A 5,447-nucleotide genomic window follows, 5' to 3' on the forward strand; every position below is an offset into this window, starting at 1 on the left:
CGATGTGGGGCTCAATCCCAGGACCCTGGGATCATGACCTAAGCTGAAGGCAGACGCTTAACTGACTGAGCCACCCAGGTACCCCAATCTCTGGCATTTTTGCTTATAAGAATCTGAGTCCTACGAAATTCAAATGGCTAGCATCGGCTGGAAATATCCTTCTCTCTAAAGTAATGGCATTTAAACTTGAGTAATTGATGGACCTTAAAAAAAAAAAAAAGTTTTCTGGACCTGTATCACTGACCTGATAATTTTATTTATAATAAATTGCTGTTTTAATAGTTATGGTCCTGGCTAATTTGGACAGTTTCTTGATTTTAGCAACCCTATGGTGACTCAATTCACTTGCATTTTTTCCCCAAACTATCCTGAAACTTTTGTTCATGAGGAAGATTTATGTGCCATCTTCCTCTTTTCTTTTCTCACAGGTCTTTGGTCATTATAACAGTGGTATGATTGAGTCCTGCAGGGTTGAAAACTACCAGAGCAAATGTGGGCCTGAGGCCTGTTGGTATGCCTGTTCATGAAGTGGGCCTACAGGTTGTTCAAAACATGCTTTTGCATCTATCTATCTATCTATCTATCTATTTATCTACCTCTGAACTTTTTATTGACTTCCTGCTCCCCAAAGGGTACCCTGTTTCTGCTGCCTCAATGTCTCAGAATTTTAGTGTCATTGGTCTCAGATACCACATCGCTGTCCTCAATCCTGCAGGTGCTGGCCTTCTGGATAGTTTGCAAGAAATTGTTGCTGTCCAGAGTAACACCAAGACACAAACCCTCCCCGTCTGCCAGCAAGCAATGGTGGGTGGTGATCTCAGTGTCCAGCCTGACCTTGATTTTCAGCAGGGCCTGGTACTCCTGGGTCTGGCACTGTGCCTATTCCCAGGTCTGGGACAGCTCTGACTCCATGTGCAGCAGGACCCACTGAGCTGCTCCATCTACATCGTGTAGAGGGCCCCCAACTCCCGCAGGCTGTTCTCCAAGCTGGCTTTCAGTTTTCTCATCAAGTCCAGGTTGACTGGGCCGTATGTTTCAGCTCCGTGAGGGTCATCTCAGCTGCTCTTATCTCAGCGGTCATCGAGGTGACCACTGTGGTGCTGTCTTCAGTCTGCTGGAACCAGTACTTGTCCAGCTCCTCTTGCTTCTTCTAAGGCAGCTCATCATACTGGGCCCAATGTCTGCTGTGATCATCATGAGGTCCGGAGATTTGGGGCATCCAACTCCACCATCAACCCAGAGTAAGCAGTTTGTTTTGTAGACCCTTTACTTCCTCCTCATGGTTCTACATGAAGAGCACCTCCTCCCTGAGGGCCTCGACCTCTGTCTCCAGCTGCAGCCGAGTGACATTGGTGTCATCAGTGATCTTGCAGAGTCTATGGATGTCATTCACAGACTGGTGAATGGTCAGCTCCATCTCAGAGTCAACTCTGAAGTCGTCACTGTCTGTGACATTGGCCACAGAATTTGCAAAGATCTGAGCCCTAAGCTCTTGATGGTCTTGAAGTAATGCCCCCAGTCTCTGACCTTCTCTAAATGTTTCCAGATTTTAATCTCTGGTCTCTGATTATCAGCCTCTAGGCTCCTCACTATCTCCAAGTAGGAGGCCAGGCAGTCATTCAGGTCTTGCATGATCTCCTTCTCACCTGGATGCCCCCTATGCCTGCCAGACCTCTAGCAGCAGAGCCCCATGTCTGGCTCCTTGCTCAGTGGCCAGGCTCCTAGAAGCTGGTGGAGAGGGATATGGAGAGATCTGGGAGCTTGAGCCCTTGGGCACCTGCATAGACACTGGCCAGCCAGACCTGGTGGCTGAGCAACTGCATGGAACCTAGAGACTGATAGTTGGAGAAGAAGGGGGAGTGGGTGGTGAAGCTCTGCTGTTCAGGGAGTAAGATGAGAGGCCAGGACTCAGGCTCAGGCTACTGCTCTTGCAATTATTTAGCTTGATTTGAAAAGCCCTTGTAGAAAACATTCACATCTCTGTTATGTGTCTCACTGTCATTTATCCACTGCCCTGGCTCCTTTCCCAAGATGCATCGTGGGCATCTCCTCCAGCCTCATACCTTCATTGTGCACAAGGGAGGCGTCCAGTCCTTAACTAAAGACTGTGGACATTTTCTCTCTCTCTCTCTCTCTCTCTCTCTCTCTTTTTTTTTTTTTTGGTTTTCTTTTTTTCTTTTGGGGGTTCATATCTATAAATTATATCTATTTTCTCCCAATCTGGTTTGCTTCTATGATCTTTCAAACTTCCACACTGTGTCTTTTAAACAAAAACCTGAAAATCTGAACTTGAATGGCTCTTCCCCTATTGAGGGATTTGATTAGTCCTAAACCAGTCTGTTCATACAGTTTTCTCTCTCCAAATGCAGCTCTATTTTTAAAGTAGAATTACATCCAGATCCTCTCTGTTTGGAGACTCTTAAGCGTTAGTTCCAGCCTATGTTCTCATGGGGTCACAGAGACAGCTATAGTTTGGGATTAAGAGATTCCCAGAGAAATTCCTCCACTTAAACTACAAAACCTTGGAATCTCTTAACTTCCCTGAGGCTCATGTTTGTCATTTGCAAAATGGGATAATGACAGCTACCATCTTGTGAGTCTTGTGAAGAGTTCATGAAATACTGTATGCAAAAGCAGGTCCAAAATTCTACGTGGATTCTATATTTTTAGCTGAAGCTCTGTTCACCCTAATTTCATGTGTTTTTCTTTCAGTCCTTCAACATTTCCTTTGGAAGGTCTCCACTTTTCCCTTTGGCTCATTTTTCTTGGCTCAAGTTCTCAGTCACTTCAGTCTTTCTAATGAATTAATTAATCAATCAATTACTCAGCCATTCCTTCATATTTGGATGAAAACGTTGACATCCTGACAGTTGATGTCAGACTTGGTGGGAGCAGGGTGATTATTTGGGGATAAGGTGACTCCCACAGGCTGTGTTTTCCAGGAATCAGGGTAACATAAGAAGTACTAATTGTTGATGTGGAACTGAACAGAAATCAGGAGGAAGGGAAGGGTTGGAGAGTGAGGAAAGTGGGGTGGGAGAGGGGAAGCCATCAGCAAGATGGTGGGAGGAATAGAAGCTTGCCAGGGGTACAATGAGCAATGAACAAAATCGTGGGCTGGAGGGAGTGGGAAGTAATAGAAGGTCATACACATAAAATCTGGGAAATCTAATATTCTACTGCAGGTTCTGGTTCCTGTGGTATAAACTCTGCTAAATCTTTTTGGTAAGCTAATCACCCTCTGCAGTAGGCTTTTGGGAAAATTATGGAAAAGGGCTGAATCCCAAGATGAGATCAGGATGGCGGGACTCGGGGACAGCAAATTCACTGGAAGTCAGAGGTGACCATAATAACCCCCTGGAGAGTCACAGACACTGTGGCAGGGCTTTGAGCATCCATGTGGGGGAGGATGGGGGCTTGAACTCATCTGATCTGTTTGAAGGGGATGGTCACTCCAGTGACATCCAGACAGTCACTTGAAAACACAATAGGCACCTAAGCCAGTCATATCCTCCTCAGACTTGGGTTCCATCTAACGCAAGACTGTCACCCCATTATTCCTCTGAGTAACTTCAGAAGTAGCTATTTTTCCGTGTTTTCTATATTCTTTTCCTCATCGAGGACTAATTTTCCCTGGTGGTTTCTGCCTGTGCCTCTTGTTGACTCGTTTGCTCCCACCAACTTTGTTTACCCGTTTCTTTTCTTCAACCTGAAAATGATCTGCATTTTCTACCTTCCTTTCTGAAGCTCCATCCCTCACCGACTTCTCCAACTTCAGCAGTTGTTTCTGTGGGCACTACTGGCCCAGCTGTGTGTGCATGTGAGTGTGTGTGTGCACACACGTGTGTACTTGTTTCTGGCTCTTGTGGCTTTGCACATAACAATGCCAGTCTTGCTTTTATTGTGAAAGATTCTTGGATTGTTTATATAAAACTCCCTTTTGCATCACAATATTTGTAAAATTTAGTTTACAGAGAGAGAGAGAGAGTGTGTGTGTGTGTGTGTGTACACGTGAGTGTTAATCTCTTGGAGGTAACATACTGAAGTATTTCTACATGAAATTATGTTTGGGATTTGCTCTAAAAGAATTCAGAAGGAGAGGGGTAGGGGGAGAAGTTGAGGGCTGGATGCTCTAGATTCAACAAGATTGGCCACATTGTTGAAGCTCTGTGACTAGTACATGAACGTTCAGTATAATATTCACTCAACTTTTGCATGTTTGACAATTTCCATAATAAAGTTCTTAACTAAAGACTGTTTATTAAAGATCTGTATGTGGGTTAGTGATCTCCATAGCCAACACATTTTTTTTTTTTTACTGTACGTGACCTCCTCCCCAACATGCCCCCTGCCAAGCCATTTCTAAGCTCTCTTTCCATGTGGATTTGCTGGCATGCCTATTTTCCTTCGGTCTAGAATTTCGTGGAAGGTGGGGGCGACTTCTTACTCACCTTTGTGTCGCAGTGCCTACCACAGAGTGGCTCGAACTGAACTGAAAAGAGCTGAAGAAAAGTGTCTGCCTGACAACCCCCAGCCTCGCACTTTCTGACGCAGGCCTCCGTCACTGTCATGGCTTTTGCTGGGCCTGTGTACGTATCCCAGGGGCTTCTAACTGAGTGGAGCCACAGCACATCCATGCAGGGCTGGAGAGGGAGGGAGAGGGAATAGCCCCTTTGGCTTTCTACATAGGCAGCCATATCACCACAAAGTGCTTTTATTGGCCTGGCCCCTTTCCTCTTATACATTCTCTCTCTCTCTCTTTTTTAAGATCTTATTTATTTATCTGACAGAGAGAGACACAACAAGAGAGGGAACACAAGCAGGGGGAAGTGGGAGAGGGTGAAGTGGGAGAGAGTGAAACCCCCACCAAGCAGGGAGCCCGATGTGGGGCTTGATCCCAAGACCTTGGGATCATGACCTGAGGCGAAGGCAGACGCTTAACGACCGAGCTACCCAGGTGCCCCTCCTCTTATACATTCTCTGAGATAATTTCAATTCCTTTCATATCTGAAGTTCTCATCAAACTTCTTACTTTCTACGATGTGGTGATTTGAGTGACTGTAACTGTGGACCAAAATCCATGCTGGGCTCCTGACTGCACAGCGGTTTTCCTTTGAGCTGTCTCACTTCCCTTGCAATACACCTTCCAACTTAGAGGGAGAGAATGGCATCCTCTTCTTCTTCTTTTCTGGGGGTGGCTGGCCCTCCTGCCGCCCCCGGAGAGGCAAATCTATCAGTGCCACCATCCCAGCTTCCCATTTCCCTTATCATCCTCTCCCATTTACTCCCCTCTTCCATCTGGCCCCAATCTTCAGCTTTTCCCTTAAATTCCTATTCTAGATTCATGTTATACCATCTCTAATTGTTCTCCTGCTACTATAGTTCTGACAGCTTCTAGAACTGTCATCCTGGTACTACCATGCTCTCACTACTCTTGAAATGGCTCA

The 5,447-nt window shown here is 45.7% G+C and overlaps 1 pseudogene across 1 annotated transcript; it reads right to left on the minus strand.

The window, feature by feature from the left end:
- Positions 1–644: 644 nt before the first annotated feature.
- On the minus strand, positions 645–4,571 carry LOC309843975 (keratin, type I cytoskeletal 18 pseudogene; annotated as a pseudogene). The gene is made up of 2 exons: positions 4,543–4,571; positions 645–1,701 (listed from the first exon to the last, which is right to left on the minus strand). The product of its transcript is annotated as a keratin, type I cytoskeletal 18 pseudogene (transcript).
- Positions 4,572–5,447: the final 876 nt, after the last annotated feature.

Source organism: Mustela nivalis (assembly GCF_964662115.1).
Source record: "Mustela nivalis genome assembly, chromosome: 11".
Lineage (NCBI taxonomy): Eukaryota > Metazoa > Chordata > Mammalia > Carnivora > Mustelidae > Mustela > Mustela nivalis.